The sequence below is a fragment of the Watersipora subatra genome, chromosome 9 (genome assembly GCF_963576615.1).
Source record: "Watersipora subatra chromosome 9, tzWatSuba1.1, whole genome shotgun sequence".
NCBI lineage: Eukaryota > Metazoa > Bryozoa > Gymnolaemata > Cheilostomatida > Watersiporidae > Watersipora > Watersipora subatra.
The window spans coordinates 1,649,912-1,670,897 of NC_088716.1; the positions used below are offsets into that span (position 1 = coordinate 1,649,912).

The window sequence follows — 20,986 nt, forward strand, 5'->3', positions numbered from 1 at the left end:
TTATAAAGCTGTCGTCTAAACTTTATCGAGTGCTTGATCTCTCACAGCACACTAGCCTGTCACCCTGTCAGTGTGCTTGATCTCTCACAGCACACTAGCCTGTCACCCTGTCAAAGTGCTTGATCTCTCACAGCACACTAGCCTGTCAACCTGTCAGAGCGCTTGATCTCTCACAGCACACTAGCCTGTCACCCTGTCAGAGTGCTTGATCTCTCACAGCACACAAGCCTGTCACCCTGTCAGAGTGATTGATCTCTCACAGCACACAAGCCTGTCACCCTGTCAGAGTGATTGATCTCTCACAGCACACTAGCCTGTCACCCTGTCAGAGTACTTGATCTCTCACAGCACACTAGCCTGTCACCCTCTCAGAGTACTTGATCTCTAACAGCCCACTAGCCTGTCACCCTGTCAGAGTGCTTGATCTCTAACAGCACACTAGCCTGTCACCCTGTCAGAGTGCTTGATCTCTAACAGCACACTAGCCTGTCACCCTCTCAGAGTGCTTGATCTCTCACAGCACACAAGCCTGTCACCCTGTCAGAGTGCTTGATCTCTAACAGCACACTAGCCTGTCACCCTGTCAGAGTGCTTGATCTCTAACAGCACACTAGCCTGTCACCCTCTCAGAGTGCTTGATCTCTCACAGCACACAAGCCTGTCACCCTGTCAGAGTGATTGATCTCTCACAGCACACAAGCCTGTCACCCTGTCAGAGTGATTGATCTCTCACAGCACACTAGCCTGTCACCCTGTCAGAGTGCTTGATCTCTCACAGCACACTAGCCTGTCACCCTGTCAGAGTGCTTGATCTCTCACAGCACACTAGCCTGTCACCCTCTCAGAGTGCTTGATCTCTCACAGCACACTAGCCTGTTCCCCTGTCAGAGGTCTTGATCTCTCACAGCACACTAGCCTGTCACCCTGTCAGAGTGATTGATCTCTCACAGCACACAAGCCTGTCACCCTGTCAGAGTGATTGATCTCTCACAGCACACAAGCCTGTCACCCTGTCAGAGTGATTGATCTCTCACAGCACACTAGCCTGTCACCCTCTCAGAGTGCTTGATCTCTCACAGCACACTAGCCTGTCACCCTCTCAGAGTACTTGATCTCTCACAACACACTAGCCTGTCACCCTCTCAGAGTACTTGATCTCTAACAGCACACTAGCCTGTCACCCTCTCAGAGTACTTGATCTCTCACAACACACTAGCCTGTCACCCTGTCAGTGTGCTTGATCTCTCACAGCACACTAGCCTGTCACCCTGTCAGAGTGCTTGATCTCTAACAGCACACTAGCCTGTCACCCTGTCAGAGTGCTTGATCTCTCACAGCACACTAGCCTGTCACCCTCTCAGAGTACTTGATCTCTAACAGCACACTAGCCTGTCACCCTCTCAGAGTGCTTGATCTCTAACAGCACACAAGCCTGTCACCCTGTCAGAGTGATTGATCTCTCACAGCACACTAGCCTGTCACCCTGTCAGAGTACTTGATCTCTCACAGCACACTAGCCTGTCACCCTCTCAGAGTACTTGATCTCTAACAGCCCACTAGCCTGTCACCCTGTCAGAGTGCTTGATCTCTAACAACACACTAGCCTGTCATCCTCTCAGAGTACTTGATCTCTAACAGCACACTAGCCTGTCATCCTGTCAGAGTGCTTGATCTCTAACAGCACACTAGCCTGTCATCCTCTCAGAGTGCTTGATCTCTCACAGCACACTAGCCTGTCACCCTCTCAGAGTACTTGATCTCTAACAGCCCACTAGCCTGTCACCCTGTCAGAGTACTTGATCTCTAACAGCACACTAGCCTGTCACCCTGTCAGAGTGCTTGATCTCTCACAGCACACTAGCCTGTCACCCTCTCAGAGTACTTGATCTCTAACAGCACACTAGCCTGTCACCCTCTCAGAGTGCTTGATCTCTAACAGCACACAAGCCTGTCACCCTGTCAGAGTGATTGATCTCTCACAGCACACTAGCCTGTCACCCTGTCAGAGTACTTGATCTCTCACAGCACACTAGCCTGTCACCCTCTCAGAGTACTTGATCTCTAACCGCCCACTAGCCTGTCACCCTGTCAGAGTGCTTGATCTCTAACAGCACACTAGCCTGTCATCCTCTCAGAGTACTTGATCTCTAACAGCACACTAGCCTGTCATCCTGTCAGAGTGCTTGATCTCTAACAGCACACTAGCCTGTCATCCTCTCAGAGTGCTTGATCTCTCACAGCACACTAGCCTGTCACCCTCTCAGAGTACTTGATCTCTAACAGCCCACTAGCCTGTCACCCTGTCAGAGTACTTGATCTCTCACAGCACACTAGCCTGTCACCCTGTCAGAGTGATTGATCTCTCACAGCACACAAGCCTGTCACCCTGTCAGAGTGATTGATCTCTCACAGCATACAAGCCTGTCAGAGTGATTGATCTCTCACAGCACACTAGCCTGTCACCCTCTCAGAGTGCTTGATCTCTCACAGCACACTAGCCTGTCACCCTGTCAGAGTGCTTGATCTCTCACAGCACACTAGCCTGTCACCCTCTCAGAGTACTTGATCTCTAACAGCACACTAGCCTGTCACCCTCTCAGAGTGCTTGATCTCTAACAGCACACAAGCCTGTCACCCTGTCAGAGTGATTGATCTCTCACAGCACACTAGCCTGTCACCCTGTCAGAGTACTTGATCTCTCACAGCACACTAGCCTGTCACCCTCTCAGAGTACTTGATCTCTAACAGCCCACTAGCCTGTCACCCTGTCAGAGTGCTTGATCTCTAACAGCACACTAGCTTGTCACCCTCTCAGAGTACTTGATCTCTAACAGCCCACTAGCCTGTCACCCTGTCAGAGTACTTGATCTCTCACAGCACACTAGCCTGTCACCCTGTCAGAGTGATTGATCTCTCACAGCACACAAGCCTGTCACCCTGTCAGAGTGATTGATCTCTCACAGCACACAAGCCTGTCACCCTGTCAGAGTGATTGATCTCTCACAGCACACTAGCCTGTCACCCTCTCAGAGTGCTTGATCTCTCACAGCACACTAGCCTGTCACCCTCTCAGAGTACTTGATCTCTCACAACACACTAGCCTGTCACCCTCTCAGAGTACTTGATCTCTAACAGCACACTAGCCTGTCACCCTCTCAGAGTACTTGATCTCTCACAACACACTAGCCTGTCACCCTGTCAGTGTGCTTGATCTCTCACAGCACACTAGCCTGTCACCCTGTCAGAGTGCTTGATCTCTAACAGCACACTAGCCTGTCACCCTGTCAGAGTGCTTGATCTCTCACAGCACACTAGCCTGTCACCCTCTCAGAGTACTTGATCTCTAACAGCCCACTAGCCTGTCACCCTGTCAGAGTACTTGATCTCTCACAGCACACTAGCCTGTCACCCTGTCAGAGTGATTGATCTCTCACAGCACACAAGCCTGTCACCCTGTCAGAGTGATTGATCTCTCACAGCATACAAGCCTGTCAGAGTGATTGATCTCTCACAGCACACTAGCCTGTCACCCTCTCAGAGTGCTTGATCTCTCACAGCACACTAGCCTGTCACCCTGTCAGAGTGCTTGATCTCTCACAGCACACTAGCCTGTCACCCTCTCAGAGTACTTGATCTCTAACAGCACACTAGCCTGTCACCCTCTCAGAGTGCTTGATCTCTAACAGCACACAAGCCTGTCACCCTGTCAGAGTGATTGATCTCTCACAGCACACTAGCCTGTCACCCTGTCAGAGTACTTGATCTCTCACAGCACACTAGCCTGTCACCCTCTCAGAGTACTTGATCTCTAACAGCCCACTAGCCTGTCACCCTGTCAGAGTGCTTGATCTCTAACAGCACACTAGCTTGTCACCCTCTCAGAGTACTTGATCTCTAACAGCCCACTAGCCTGTCACCCTGTCAGAGTACTTGATCTCTCACAGCACACTAGCCTGTCACCCTGTCAGAGTGATTGATCTCTCACAGCACACAAGCCTGTCACCCTGTCAGAGTGATTGATCTCTCACAGCACACAAGCCTGTCACCCTGTCAGAGTGATTGATCTCTCACAGCACACTAGCCTGTCACCCTCTCAGAGTGCTTGATCTCTCACAGCACACTAGCCTGTCACCCTCTCAGAGTACTTGATCTCTCACAACACACTAGCCTGTCACCCTCTCAGAGTACTTGATCTCTAACAGCACACTAGCCTGTCACCCTCTCAGAGTACTTGATCTCTCACAACACACTAGCCTGTCACCCTGTCAGTGTGCTTGATCTCTCACAGCACACTAGCCTGTCACCCTGTCAGAGTGCTTGATCTCTAACAGCACACTAGCCTGTCACCCTGTCAGAGTGCTTGATCTCTCACAGCACACTAGCCTGTCACCCTGTCAGAGTGCTTGATCTCTAACAGCACACTAGCCTGTCACCCTGTCAGAGTGCTTGATCTCTCACAGCACACTAGCCTGTCACCCTCTCAGAGTGCTTGATCTCTAACAGCACACTAGCCTGTCACCCTCTCAGAGTACTTGATCTCTAACGGCACACTAGCCTGTCACCCTGTCAGAGTGCTTGATCTCTCACAGCACACTAGCCTGTCACCCTCTCAGAATACTTGATCTCTAACAGCACACTGGCCTGTCACCCTCTCAGAGTACTTGATCTCTCACAGCATACTAGCCTGTCACCCTCTCAGAGTACTTGATCTCTAACAGCCCACTAGCCTGTCACCCTCTCAGAGTACTTGATCTCTAACAGCACACTAGCCTGTCACCCTCTCAGAGTACTTGATCTCTAACAGCACACTAGCCTGTCACCCTGTCAGAGTGCTTGATCTCTCACAGCACACTAGCCTGTCACCCTCTCAGAATACTTGATCTCTAACAGCACACTGGCCTGTCACCCTCTCAGAGTACTTGATCTCTCACAGCACACTAGCCTGTCACCCTCTCAGAGTACTTGATCTCTAACAGCCCACTAGCCTGTCACCCTCTCAGAGTACTTGATCTCTAACAGCACACTAGCCTGTCACCCTCTCAGAGTACTTGATCTCTCACAGCACACTAGCCTGTCACCCTCTCAGAGTACTTGATCTCTAACAGCACACTAGCCTGTCATCCTCTCAGAGTGCTTGATCTCTCACAGCACACTAGCCTGTCACCCTCTCAGAGTACTTGATCTCTAACAGCACACTAGCCTGTCACCCTGTCAGAGTGCTTGATCTCTCACAGCACACTAGCCTGTCACCCTCTCAGAGTACTTGATCTCTCACAGCACACTAGCCTGTCACCCTGTCAGAGTGCTTGATCTCTAACAGCACACTAGCCTGTCACCCTGTCAGAGTGCTTGATCTCTCACAGCCCACTAGCCTGTCACCCTCTCAGAGTACTTGATCTCTCACAGCACACTAGCCTGTCACCCTGTCAGAGTACTTGATCTCTAACAGCACACTAGCCTGTTACCCTCTCAGAATACTTGATCTCTCACAGCACACTAGCCTGTCACCCTGTCAGAGTGCTTGATCTCTCACAGCACACTAGCCTGTCACCCTCTCAGAGTGCTTGATCTCTAACAGCACACTAGCCTGTCACCCTGTCAGAGTACTTGATCTCTAACAGCACACTAGCCTGTCATCCTCTCAGAGTGCTTGATCTCTCACAGCACATTAGCCTGTCACCCTCTCAGAGTACTTGATCTCTAACAGCACACTAGCCTGTCACCCTGTCAGAGTACTTGATCTCTAACAGCACACTAGCCTGTTACCCTCTCAGAATACTTGATCTCTCACAGCACACTAGCCTGTCACCCTGTCAGAGTGCTTGATCTCTCACAGCACACTAGCCTGTCACCCTCTCAGAGTGCTTGATCTCTCACAGCACACTAGCCTGTCACCCTCTCAGAGTACTTGATCTCTAACAGCACACTAGCCTGTCACCCTCTCAGAGTACTTGATCTCTCACAGCACACTAGCCTGTCACCCTGTCAGAGTGCTTGATCTCTAACAGCACACTAGCCTGTCACCCTCTCAGAGTGCTTGATCTCTCACAGCACACTAGCCTGTCACCCTCTCAGAGTACTTGATCTCTAACAACACACTAGCCTGTCACCCTCTCAGAGTACTTGATCTCTAACAGCACACTAGCCTGTCACCCTCTCAGAGTGCTTGATCTCTAACAGCACACTAGCCTGTCACCCTGTCAGAGTACTTGATCTCTAACAGCACACTAGCCTGTCACCCTCTCAGAGTTCTTGATCTCTCACAGCACACTAGCCTGTCACCCTCTCAGAGTACTTGATCTCTAACAGCACACTAGCCTGTCACCCTCTCAGAGTACTTAATCTCTCACAGCACACTAGCCTGTCACCCTGTCAGAGTGCTTGATCTCTCACAGCACACTAGCCTGTCACCCTCTCAGAGTACTTGATCTCTCACAGCATACTAGCCTGCCACCCTCTCAGAGTGCTTGATCTCTCACAGCACACTAGCCTGTCACCCTCTCAGAGTGCTTGATCTCTAACAGCACACTAGCCTGTCACCCTCTCAGAGTGCTTGATCTCTAACAGCATACTAGCCTGTCACCCTGTCAGAGTACTTGATCTCTCACAGCACACTAGCCTGTCATCCTCTCAGAGTGCTTGATCTCTCACAGCACACTAGCCTGTCACCCTCTCAGAGTGCTTGATCTCTAACAGCACACTAGCCTGTCACCCTCTCAGAGTGCTTGATCTCTCACAGCACACTGGCCTGTCATCCTCTCAGAGTGCTTGATCTCTAACAGCACACTAGCCTGTCACCCTCTCAGAGTGCTTGATCTCTCACAGCACACTAGCCTGTCACCCTCTCAGAGTGCTTGATCTCTAACAGCACACTAGCCTGTCACCCTGTCAGAGTACTTGATCTCTCACAGCACACTAGCCTGTCACCCTCTCAGAGTGCTTGATCTCTAACAGCACACTAGCCTGTCACCCTCTCAGAGTACTTGATCTCTCACAGCACACTAGCCTGTCACCCTCTCAGAGTGCTTGATCTCTAACAGCACACTAGCCTGTCACCCTCTCAGAGTGCTTGATCTCTCACAGCACACTAGCCTGTCACCCTCTCAGAGTGCTTGATCTCTAACAGCACACTAGCCTGTCACCCTCTCAGAATACTTGATCTCTAACAGCACACTAGCCTGTCACCCTCTCAGAATACTTGATCTCTCACAGCACACTAGCCTGTCACCCTCTCAGAGTACTTGATCTCTCACAGCACACTAGCCTGTCACCCTGTCAGAGTGCTTGATCTCTCACAGCACACTAGCCTGTCACCCTCTCAGAATACTTGATCTCTCACAGCACACTAGCCTGTCATCCTCTCAGAGTGCTTGATCTCTAACAGCACACTAGCCTGTCACCCTCTCAGAGTGCTTGATCACTCACAGCACACTAGCCTGTCACCCTCTCAGAGTGCTTGATCTCTCACAGCACACTAGCCTGTCACCCTGTCAGAGTGCTTGATCTCTAACAGCACACTAGCCTGTTACCCTCTCAGAATACTTGATCTCTAACAGCACACTAGCCTGTTACCCTCTCAGAATACTTGATCTCTCACAGCACACTAGCCTGTCACCCTCTCAGAGTACTTGATCTCTAACAGCACACTAGCCTGTCATCCTGTCAGAGTGCTTGATCTCTCACAGCACACTAGCCTGTCACCCTCTCAGAGTACTTGATCTCTCACAGCACACTAGCCTGTCACCCTCTCAGAGTACTTGATCTCTAACAGCACACTAGCCTGTCATCCTGTCAGAGTGCTTGATCTCTCACAGCACACTAGCCTGTCACCCTCTCAGAGTACTTGATCTCTCACAGCACACTAGCCTGTCACCCTCTCAGAGTGCTTGATCTCTCACAGCACACTAGCCTGTCACCCTCTCAGAGTACTTGATCTCTAACAGCACACTAGCCTGTCACCCTCTCAGAGTACTTGATCTCTCACAGCACACTAGCCTGTCACCCTCTCAGAGTACTTGATCTCTCACAGCACACTAGCCTGTCACCCTCTCAGAGTGCTTGATCTCTAACAGCACACTAGCCTGTCATCCTGTCAGAGTACTTGATCTCTCACAGCACACTAGCCTGTCACCCTCTCAGAGTGCTTGATCTCTAACAGCACACTAGCCTGTCATCCTGTCAGAGTGCTTGATCTCTCACAGCACACTAGCCTGTCACCCTCTCAGAGTGCTTGATCTCTAACAGCACACTAGCCTGTCACCCTGTCAGAGTGCTTGATCTCTAACAGCACACTAGCCTGTCACCCTCTCAGAGTACTTGATCTCTAACAGCACACTAGCCTGTCACCCTCTCAGAGTACTTGATCTCTCACAGCACACTAGCCTGTCACCCTCTCAGAGTACTTGATCTCTCACAGCACACTAGCCTGTCACCCTCTCAGAGTACTTGATCTCTAACAACACACTAGCCTGTCACCCTCTCAGAGTGCTTGATCTCTCACAGCACACTAGCCTGTCATCCTGTCAGAATACTTGATTTCTCACAGCACACTAGCCTGTCACCCTGTCAGAGTACTTGATCTCTAACAGCACACTAGCCTGTTACCCTCTCAGAATACTTGATCTCTCACAGCACACTAGCCTGTCACCCTGTCAGAGTGCTTGATCTCTCACAGCACACTAGCCTGTCACCCTCTCAGAGTACTTGATCTCTCACAGCACACTAGCCTGTCACCCTCTCAGAGTACTTGATCTCTCACAGCACACTAGCCTGTCATCCTCTCAGAGTGCTTGATCTCTCACAGCACACTAGCCTGTCACCCTGTCAGAGTGCTTGATCTCTAACAGCACACTAGCCTGTCACCCTCTCAGAGTGCTTGATCTCTAACAGCACACTAGCCTGTTACCCTCTCAGAGTGCTTGATCTCTCACAACACACTAGCCTGTCACCCTGTCAGAGTACTTGATCTCTCACAGCGCACTAGCCTGTCACCCTCTCAGAATACTTGATCTCTCACAGCACACTAGCCTGTCACCCTCTCAGAGTACTTGATCTCTCACAGCACACTAGCCTGTCACCCTGTCAGAGTGCTCGATCTCTAACAGCACACTAGCCTGTCACCCTGTCAGAGTGCTTGATCTCTCACAGCACACTAGCCTGTCACCCTCTCAGAGTACTTGATCTCTAACAACACACTAGCCTGTCACCCTCTCAGAGTACTTGATCTCTCACAGCACACTAGCCTGTCACCCTCTCAGAATACTTGATCTCTCACAGCACACTAGCCTGTCACCCTCTCAGAGTACTTGATCTCTCACAGCACACTAGCCTGTCACCCTGTCAGAGTACTTGATCTCTAACAGCACACTAGCCTGTCATCCTCTCAGAGTGCTTGATCTCTCACAGCACACTAGCCTGTCACCCTCTCAGAGTACTTGATCTCTAACAGCACACTAGCCTGTCACCCTGTCAGAGTGCTTGATCTCTCACAGCACACTAGCCTGTCACCCTCTCAGAGTACTTGATCTCTCACAGCACACTAGCCTGTCACCCTGTCAGAGTGCTTGATCTCTAACAGCACACTAGCCTGTCACCCTGTCAGAGTGCTTGATCTCTCACAGCCCACTAGCCTGTCACCCTCTCAGAGTACTTGATCTCTCACAGCACACTAGCCTGTCACCCTGTCAGAGTACTTGATCTCTAACAGCACACTAGCCTGTTACCCTCTCAGAATACTTGATCTCTCACAGCACACTAGCCTGTCACCCTGTCAGAGTGCTTGATCTCTCACAGCACACTAGCCCGTCACCCTCTCAGAGTGCTTGATCTCTAACAGCACACTAGCCTGTCACCCTGTCAGAGTACTTGATCTCTAACAGCACACTAGCCTGTCATCCTCTCAGAGTGCTTGATCTCTCACAGCACATTAGCCTGTCACCCTCTCAGAGTACTTGATCTCTAACAGCACACTAGCCTGTCACCCTGTCAGAGTACTTGATCTCTAACAGCACACTAGCCTGTTACCCTCTCAGAATACTTGATCTCTCACAGCACACTAGCCTGTCACCCTGTCAGAGTGCTTGATCTCTCACAGCACACTAGCCTGTCACCCTCTCAGAGTGCTTGATCTCTCACAGCACACTAGCTTGTCACCCTCTCAGAGTACTTGATCTCTAACAGCACACTAGCCTGTCACCCTCTCAGAGTACTTGATCTCTCACAGCACACTAGCCTGTCACCCTGTCAGAGTGCTTGATCTCTAACAGCACACTAGCCTGTCACCCTCTCAGAGTGCTTGATCTCTCACAGCACACTAGCCTGTCACCCTCTCAGAGTACTTGATCTCTAACAACACACTAGCCTGTCACCCTGTCAGAGTGCTTGATCTCTCACAGCACACTAGCCCGTCACCCTCTCAGAGTGCTTGATCTCTAACAGCACACTAGCCTGTCACCCTGTCAGAGTACTTGATCTCTAACAGCACACTAGCCTGTCATCCTCTCAGAGTGCTTGATCTCTCACAGCACATTAGCCTGTCACCCTCTCAGAGTACTTGATCTCTAACAGCACACTAGCCTGTCACCCTCTCAGAGTGCTTGATCTCTCACAGCACACTAGCCTGTCACCCTCTCAGAGAGCTTGATCTCTCACAGCACACTAGCCTGTCACCCTCTCAGAGTACTTGATCTCTAACAACACACTAGCCTGTCACCCTCTCAGAGTACTTGATCTCTAAAAGCACACTAGCCTGTCACCCTCTCAGAGTGCTTGATCTCTATTAGCACACTAGCCTGTCACTCTGTCAGAGTACTTGATCTCTAACAGCACACTAGCCTGTCACCCTCTCAGAGTGCTTGATCTCTCACAGCACACTAGCCTGTCACCCTCTCAGAGTACTTGATCTCTAACAGCACACTAGCCTGTCACCCTCTCAGAGTACTTAATCTCTCACAGCACACTAGCCTGTCACCCTGTCAGAGTGCTTGATCTCTCACAGCACACTAGCCTGTCACCCTCTCAGAGTACTTGATCTCTCACAGCATACTAGCCTGCCACCCTCTCAGAGTGCTTGATCTCTCACAGCACACTAGCCTGTCACCCTCTCAGAGTGCTTGATCTCTAACAGCACACTAGCCTGTCACCCTCTCAGAGTGCTTGATCTCTCACAGCACACTAGCCTGTCACCCTCTCAGAGTACTTGATCTCTCACAGCACACTAGCCTGTCATCCTCTCAGAGTGCTTGATCTCTAACAGCACACTGGCCTGTCACCCTCTCAGAGTACTTGATCTCTCACAGCACACTAGCCTGTCACCCTCTCAGAGTACTTTATTTCTCACAGCACACTAGCCTGTCACCCTCTCAGAGTACTTGATCTCTAACAGCACACTAGCCTGTCACCCTCTCAGAGTGCTTGATCTCTCACAGCACACTAGCCTGTCACCCTGTCAGAGTGCTTGATCTCTAACAGCACACTAGCCTGTCACCCTGTCAGAGTGCTTGATCTCTCACAGCACACTAGCCTGTCACCCTCTCAGAGTACTTGATCTCTCACAGCACACTAGCCTGTCATCCTCTCAGAGTGCTTGATCTCTAACAGCACACTAGCCTGTCACCCTCTCAGAGTGCTTGATCTCTCACAGCACACTAGCCTGTCACCCTCTCAGAGTACTTGATCTCTCACAGCACACTAGCCTGTCACTCTCTCAGAGTACTTGATCTCTCACAGCACACTAGCCTGTCACCCTGTCAGAGTGCTTGATCTCTAACAGCACACTAGCCTGTCACCCTCTCAGAGTGCTTGATCTCTCACAGCACACTAGCCTGTCACCCTGTCAGAGTGCTTGATCTCTCACAGCACACTAGCCTGTCACCCTCTCAGAGTACTTGATCTCTAACAGCACACTAGCCTGTCACCCTGTCAGAGTGCTTGATCTCTCACAGCACACTAGCCTGTCACCCTCTCAGAGTGCTTGATCTCTCACAGCGCACTAGCCTGTCACCCTCTCAGAGTGCTTGATCTCTCACAGCACACTAGCCTGTCACCCTGTCAGAGTGCTTGATCTCTCACAGCACACTAGCCTGTCACCCTCTCAGAGTACTTGATCTCTAACAGCACACTAGCCTGTCACCCTCTCAGAGTACTTGATCTCTCACAGCACACTAGCCTGTCACCCTCTCAGAGTACTTGATCTCTAACAACACACTAGCCTGTCACCCTCTCAGAGTACTTGATCTCTCACAGCACACTAGCCTGTCACCCTCTCAGAATACTTGATCTCTCACAGCACACTAGCCTCTCACCCTCTCAGAGTACTTGATCTCTCACAGCACACTAGCCTGTCACCCTGTCAGAGTACTTGATCTCTAACAGCACACTAGCCTGTCATCCTCTCAGAGTGCTTGATCTCTCACAGCACACTAGCCTGTCACCCTCTCAGAGTACTTGATCTCTAACAGCACACTAGCCTGTCACCCTGTCAGAGTGCTTGATCTCTCACAGCACACTAGCCTGTCACCCTCTCAGAGTACTTGATCTCTCACAGCACACTAGCCTGTCACCCTGTCAGAGTGCTTGATCTCTAACAGCACACTAGCCTGTCACCCTGTCAGAGTGCTTGATCTCTCACAGCACACTAGCCTGTCACCCTCTCAGAGTACTTGATCTCTCACAGCACACTAGCCTGTCACCCTGTCAGAGTGCTTGATCTCTAACAGCACACTAGCCTGTCACCCTCTCAGAGTGCTTGATCTCTCACAGCACACTAGCCTGTCACCCTCTCAGAGTACTTGATCTCTAACAACACACTAGCCTGTCACCCTCTCAGAGTACTTGATCTCTAACAGCACACTAGCCTGTCACCCTCTCAGAGTGCTTGATCTCTATTAGCACACTAGCCTGTCACTCTGTCAGAGTACTTGATCTCTAACAGCACACTAGCCTGTCACCCTGTCAGAGTGCTTGATCTCTCACAGCACACTAGCCTGTCACCCTCTCAGAGTACTTGATCTCTCACAGCACACTAGCCTGTCACCCTGTCAGAGTGCTTGATCTCTCACAGCACACTAGCCTGTCACCCTGTCAGAGTGCTTGATCTCTCACAGCACACTAGCCTGTCACCCTCTCAGAGTGCTTGATCTCTCACAGCACACTAGCCTGTCACCCTCTCAGAGTACTTGATCTCTAACAACACACTAGCCTGTCACCCTCTCAGAGTACTTGATCTCTAAAAGCACACTAGCCTGTCACCCTCTCAGAGTGCTTGATCTCTATTAGCACACTAGCCTGTCACTCTGTCAGAGTACTTGATCTCTAACAGCACACTAGCCTGTCACCCTCTCAGAGTGCTTGATCTCTCACAGCACACTAGCCTGTCACCCTCTCAGAGTACTTGATCTCTAACAGCACACTAGCCTGTCACCCTCTCAGAGTACTTAATCTCTCACAGCACACTAGCCTGTCACCCTGTCAGAGTGCTTGATCTCTCACAGCACACTAGCCTGTCACCCTCTCAGAGTACTTGATCTCTCACAGCATACTAGCCTGCCACCCTCTCAGAGTGCTTGATCTCTCACAGCACACTAGCCTGTCACCCTCTCAGAGTGCTTGATCTCTAACAGCACACTAGCCTGTCACCCTCTCAGAGTGCTTGATCTCTCACAGCACACTAGCCTGTCACCCTCTCAGAGTACTTGATCTCTCACAGCACACTAGCCTGTCATCCTCTCAGAGTGCTTGATCTCTAACAGCACACTGGCCTGTCACCCTCTCAGAGTACTTGATCTCTCACAGCACACTAGCCTGTCACCCTCTCAGAGTACTTGATTTCTCACAGCACACTAGCCTGTCACCCTCTCAGAGTACTTGATCTCTAACAGCACACTAGCCTGTCACCCTCTCAGAGTGCTTGATCTCTCACAGCACACTAGCCTGTCACCCTGTCAGAGTGCTTGATCTCTAACAGCACACTAGCCTGTCACCCTGTCAGAGTGCTTGATCTCTCACAGCACACTAGCCTGTCACCCTCTCAGAGTACTTGATCTCTCACAGCACACTAGCCTGTCATCCTCTCAGAGTGCTTGATCTCTAACAGCACACTAGCCTGTCACCCTCTCAGAGTGCTTGATCTCTCACAGCACACTAGCCTGTCACCCTCTCAGAGTACTTGATCTCTCACAGCACACTAGCCTGTCACTCTCTCAGAGTACTTGATCTCTCACAGCACACTAGCCTGTCACCCTGTCAGAGTGCTTGATCTCTAACAGCACACTAGCCTGTCACCCTCTCAGAGTGCTTGATCTCTCACAGCACACTAGCCTGTCACCCTGTCAGAGTGCTTGATCTCTCACAGCACACTAGCCTGTCACCCTCTCAGAGTACTTGATCTCTAACAGCACACTAGCCTGTCACCCTGTCAGAGTGCTTGATCTCTCACAGCACACTAGCCTGTCACCCTCTCAGAGTGCTTGATCTCTCACAGCGCACTAGCCTGTCACCCTCTCAGAGTGCTTGATCTCTCACAGCACACTAGCCTGTCACCCTGTCAGAGTGCTTGATCTCTCACAGCACACTAGCCTGTCACCCTCTCAGAGTACTTGATCTCTAACAGCACACTAGCCTGTCACCCTCTCAGAGTACTTGATCTCTCACAGCACACTAGCCTGTCACCCTCTCAGAGTACTTGATCTCTAACAACACACTAGCCTGTCACCCTCTCAGAGTACTTGATCTCTAAAAGCACACTAGCCTGTCACCCTCTCAGAGTGCTTGATCTCTATTAGCACACTAGCCTGTCACTCTGTCAGAGTACTTGATCTCTAACAGCACACTAGCCTGTCACCCTCTCAGAGTGCTTGATCTCTCACAGCACACTAGCCTGTCACCCTCTCAGAGTACTTGATCTCTAACAGCACACTAGCCTGTCACCCTCTCAGAGTACTTAATCTCTCACAGCACACTAGCCTGTCACCCTGTCAGAGTGCTTGATCTCTCACAGCACACTAGCCTGTCACCCTCTCAGAGTACTTGATCTCTCACAGCATACTAGCCTGCCACCCTCTCAGAGTGCTTGATCTCTCACAGCACACTAGCCTGTCACCCTCTCAGAGTGCTTGATCTCTAACAGCACACTAGCCTGTCACCCTCTCAGAGTGCTTGATCTCTCACAGCACACTAGCCTGTCACCCTCTCAGAGTACTTGATCTCTCACAGCACACTAGCCTGTCATCCTCTCAGAGTGCTTGATCTCTAACAGCACACTGGCCTGTCACCCTCTCAGAGTACTTGATCTCTCACAGCACACTAGCCTGTCACCCTCTCAGAGTACTTGATTTCTCACAGCACACTAGCCTGTCACCCTCTCAGAGTACTTGATCTCTAACAGCACACTAGCCTGTCACCCTCTCAGAGTGCTTGATCTCTCACAGCACACTAGCCTGTCACCCTGTCAGAGTGCTTGATCTCTAACAGCACACTAGCCTGTCACCCTGTCAGAGTGCTTGATCTCTCACAGCACACTAGCCTGTCACCCTCTCAGAGTACTTGATCTCTCACAGCACACTAGCCTGTCATCCTCTCAGAGTGCTTGATCTCTAACAGCACACTAGCCTGTCACCCTCTCAGAGTGCTTGATCTCTCACAGCACACTAGCCTGTCACCCTCTCAGAGTACTTGATCTCTCACAGCACACTAGCCTGTCACTCTCTCAGAGTACTTGATCTCTCACAGCACACTAGCCTGTCACCCTGTCAGAGTGCTTGATCTCTAACAGCACACTAGCCTGTCACCCTCTCAGAGTGCTTGATCTCTCACAGCACACTAGCCTGTCACCCTGTCAGAGTGCTTGATCTCTCACAGCACACTAGCCTGTCACCCTCTCAGAGTACTTGATCTCTAACAGCACACTAGCCTGTCACCCTGTCAGAGTGCTTGATCTCTCACAGCACACTAGCCTGTCACCCTCTCAGAGTGCTTGATCTCTCACAGCGCACTAGCCTGTCACCCTCTCAGAGTGCTTGATCTCTCACAGCACACTAGCCTGTCACCCTGTCAGAGTGCTTGATCTCTCACAGCACACTAGCCTGTCACCCTCTCAGAGTACTTGATCTCTAACAGCACACTAGCCTGTCACCCTCTCAGAGTACTTGATCTCTCACAGCACACTAGCCTGTCACCCTCTCAGAGTACTTGATCTCTAACAACACACTAGCCTGTCACCCTCTCAGAGTACTTGATCTCTCACAGCACACTAGCCTGTCACCCTCTCAGAATACTTGATCTCTCACAGCACACTAGCCTGTCACCCTCTCAGAGTACTTGATCTCTCACAGCACACTAGCCTGTCACCCTGTCAGAGTACTTGATCTCTAACAGCACACTAGCCTGTCATCCTCTCAGAGTGCTTGATCTCTCACAGCACACTAGCCTGTCACCCTCTCAGAGTACTTGATCTCTAACAGCACACTAGCCTGTCACCCTGTCAGAGTGCTTGATCTCTCACAGCACACTAGCCTGTCACCCTCTCAGAGTACTTGATCTCTCACAGCACACTAGCCTGTCACCCTGTCAGAGTGCTTGATCTCTAACAGCACACTAGCCTGTCACCCTGTCAGAGTGCTTGATCTCTCACAGCACACTAGCCTGTCACCCTCTCAGAGTACTTGATCTCTCACAGCACACTAGCCTGTCACCCTGTCAGAGTGCTTGATCTCTAACAGCACACTAGCCTGTCACCCTCTCAGAGTGCTTGATCTCTCACAGCACACTAGCCTGTCACCCTCTCAGAGTACTTGATCTCTAACAACACACTAGCCTGTCACCCTCTCAGAGTACTTGATCTCTAACAGCACACTAGCCTGTCACCCTCTCAGAGTGCTTGATCTCTATTAGCACACTAGCCTGTCACTCTGTCAGAGTACTTGATCTCTAACAGCACACTAGCCTGTCACCCTGTCAGAGTGCTTGATCTCTCACAGCACACTAGCCTGTCACCCTCTCAGAGTACTTGATCTCTCACAGCACACTAGCCTGTCACCATGTCAGAGTGCTTGATCTCTCACAGCACACTAGCCTGTCACCCTGTCAGAGTGCTTGATCTCTCACAGCACACTAGCCTGTCACCCTCTCAGAGTGCTTGATCTCTCACAGCACACTAGCCTGTCACCCTCTCAGAGTACTTGATCTCTAACAACACACTAGCCTGTCACCCTCTCAGAGTACTTGATCTCTAAAAGCACACTAGCCTGTCACCCTCTCAGAGTGCTTGATCTCTATTAGCACACTAGCCTGTCACTCTGTCAGAGTACTTGATCTCTAACAGCACACTAGCCTGTCACCCTCTCAGAGTGCTTGATCTCTCACAGCACACTAGCCTGTCACCCTCTCAGAGTACTTGATCTCTAACAGCACACTAGCCTGTCACCCTCTCAGAGTACTTAATCTCTCACAGCACACTAGCCTGTCACCCTGTCAGAGTGCTTGATCTCTCACAGCACACTAGCCTGTCACCCTCTCAGAGTACTTGATCTCTCACAGCATACTAGCCTGCCACCCTCTCAGAGTGCTTGATCTCTCACAGCACACTAGCCTGTCACCCTCTCAGAGTGCTTGATCTCTAACAGCACACTAGCCTGTCACCCTCTCAGAGTGCTTGATCTCTCACAGCACACTAGCCTGTCACCCTCTCAGAGTACTTGATCTCTCACAGCACACTAGCCTGTCATCCTCTCAGAGTGCTTGATCTCTAACAGCACACTGGCCTGTCACCCTCTCAGAGTACTTGATCTCTCACAGCACACTAGCCTGTCACCCTCTCAGAGTACTTGATTTCTCACAGCACACTAGCCTGTCACCCTCTCAGAGTACTTGATCTCTAACAGCACACTAGCCTGTCACCCTCTCAGAGTGCTTGATCTCTCACAGCACACTAGCCTGTCACCCTGTCAGAGTGCTTGATCTCTAACAGCACACTAGCCTGTCACCCTGTCAGAGTGCTTGATCTCTCACAGCACACTAGCCTGTCACCCTCTCAGAGTACTTGATCTCTCACAGCACACTAGCCTGTCATCCTCTCAGAGTGCTTGATCTCTAACAGCACACTAGCCTGTCACCCTCTCAGAGTGCTTGATCTCTCACAGCACACTAGCCTGTCACCCTCTCAGAGTACTTGATCTCTCACAGCACACTAGCCTGTCACTCTCTCAGAGTACTTGATCTCTCACAGCACACTAGCCTGTCACCCTGTCAGAGTGCTTGATCTCTAACAGCACACTAGCCTGTCACCCTCTCAGAGTGCTTGATCTCTCACAGCACACTAGCCTGTCACCCTGTCAGAGTGCTTGATCTCTCACAGCACACTAGCCTGTCACCCTCTCAGAGTACTTGATCTCTAACAGCACACTAGCCTGTCACCCTGTCAGAGTGCTTGATCTCTCACAGCACACTAGCCTGTCACCCTCTCAGAGTGCTTGATCTCTCACAGCGCACTAGCCTGTCACCCTCTCAGAGTGCTTGATCTCTCACAGCACACTAGCCTGTCACCCTGTCAGAGTGCTTGATCTCTCACAGTACACTAGCCTGTCACCCTCTCAGAGTACTTGATCTCTAACAGCACACTAGCCTGTCACCCTCTCAGAGTACTTGATCTCTCACAGCACACTAGCCTGTCACCCTCTCAGAGTACTTGATCTCTAACAACACACTAGCCTGTCACCCTCTCAGAGTACTTGATCTCTCACAGCACACTAGCCTGTCACCCTCTCAGAATACTTGATCTCTCACAGCACACTAGCCTCTCACCCTCTCAGAGTACTTGATCTCTCACAGCACACTAGCCTGTCACCCTGTCAGAGTACTTGATCTCTAACAGCACACTAGCCTGTCATCCTCTCAGAGTGCTTGATCTCTCACAGCACACTAGCCTGTCACCCTCTCAGAGTACTTGATCTCTAACAGCACACTAGCCTGTCACCCTGTCAGAGTGCTTGATCTCTCACAGCACACTAGCCTGTCACCCTCTCAGAGTACTTGATCTCTCACAGCACACTAGCCTGTCACCCTGTCAGAGTGCTTGATCTCTAACAGCACACTAGCCTGTCACCCTGTCAGAGTGCTTGATCTCTCACAGCACACTAGCCTGTCACCCTCTCAGAGTACTTGATCTCTCACAGCACACTAGCCTGTCACCCTGTCAGAGTGCTTGATCTCTAACAGCACACTAGCCTGTCACCCTCTCAGAGTGCTTGATCTCTCACAGCACACTAGCCTGTCACCCTCTCAGAGTACTTGATCTCTAACAACACACTAGCCTGTCACCCTCTCAGAGTACTTGATCTCTAACAGCACACTAGCCTGTCACCCTCTCAGAGTGCTTGATCTCTATTAGCACACTAGCCTGTCACTCTGTCAGAGTACTTGATCTCTAACAGCACACTAGCCTGTCACCCTCTCAGAGTGCTTGATCTCTCACAGCACACTAGCCTGTCACCCTCTCAGAGTACTTGATCTCTAACAGCACACTAGCCTGTCACCCTCTCAGAGTACTTAATCTCTCACAGCACACTAGCCTGTCACCCTGTCAGAGTGCTTGATCTCTCACAGCACACTAGCCTGTCACCCTCTCAGAGTACTTGATCTCTCACAGCATACTAGCCTGCCACCCTCTCAGAGTGCTTGATCTCTCACAGCACACTAGCCTGTCACCCTCTCAGAGTGCTTGATCTCTAACAGCACACTAGCCTGTCACCCTCTCAGAGTGCTTGATCTCTCACAGCACACTAGCCTGTCACCCTCTCAGAGTACTTGATCTCTCACAGCACACTAGCCTGTCATCCTCTCAGAGTGCTTGATCTCTAACAGCACACTGGCCTGTCACCCTCTCAGAGTACTTGATCTCTCACAGCACACTTGCCTGTCACCCTCTCAGAGTACTTGATTTCTCACAGCACACTAGCCTGTCACCCTCTCAGAGTACTTGATCTCTAACAGCACACTAGCCTGTCACCCTCTCAGAGTGCTTGATCTCTCACAGCACACTAGCCTGTCACCCTGTCAGAGTGCTTGATCTCTAACAGCACACTAGCCTGTCACCCTGTCAGAGTGCTTGATCTCTCACAGCACACTAGCCTGTCACCCTCTCAGAGTACTTGATCTCTCACAGCACACTAGCCTGTCATCCTCTCAGAGTGCTTGATCTCTAACAGCACACTAGCCTGTCACCCTCTCAGAGTGCTTGATCTCTCACAGCACACTAGCCTGTCACCCTCTCAGAGTACTTGATCTCTCACAGCACACTAGCCTGTCACTCTCTCAGAGTACTTGATCTCTCACAGCACACTAGCCTGTCACCCTGTCAGAGTGCTTGATCTCTAACAGCACACTAGCCTGTCACCCTCTCAGAGTGCTTGATCTCTCACAGCACACTAGCCTGTCACCCTGTCAGAGTGCTTGATCTCTCACAGCACACTAGCCTGTCACCCTCTCAGAGTACTTGATCTCTAACAGCACACTAGCCTGTCACCCTGTCAGAGTGCTTGATCTCTCACAGCACACTAGCCTGTCACCCTCTCAGAGTGCTTGATCTCTCACAGCGCACTAGCCTGTCACCCTCTCAGAGTGCTTGATCTCTCACAGCACACTCGCCTGTCACCCTGTCAGAGTGCTTGATCTCTCACAGCACACTAGCCTGTCACCCTCTCAGAGTACTTGATCTCTCACAGCACACTAGCCTGTCACCCTCTCAGAGTACTTGATCTCTCACAGCACACTAGCCTGTCACCCTCTCAGAGTGCTTGATCTCTAACAGCACACTAGCCTGTCACCCTGTCAGAGTGCTTGATCTCTCACAGCACACTAGCCTGTCACCCTCTCAGAGTACTTGATCTCTCACAGCACACTAGCCTGTCATCCTCTCAGAGTGCTTGATCTCTAACAGCACACTAGCCTGTCACCCTGTCAGAGTGCTTGATCTCTCACAGCTCACTAGCCTGTC

General features: G+C 50.9%; 1 protein-coding gene across 1 annotated transcript in view; it reads right to left on the reverse strand.

Moving 5' to 3' along the window:
• LOC137404153 (repetitive organellar protein-like) overlaps nt 1-20,986 on the reverse strand; it is a 245,932-nt gene that overhangs the window by 167,474 nt on the left and 57,472 nt on the right. The window lies entirely within an intron of this gene.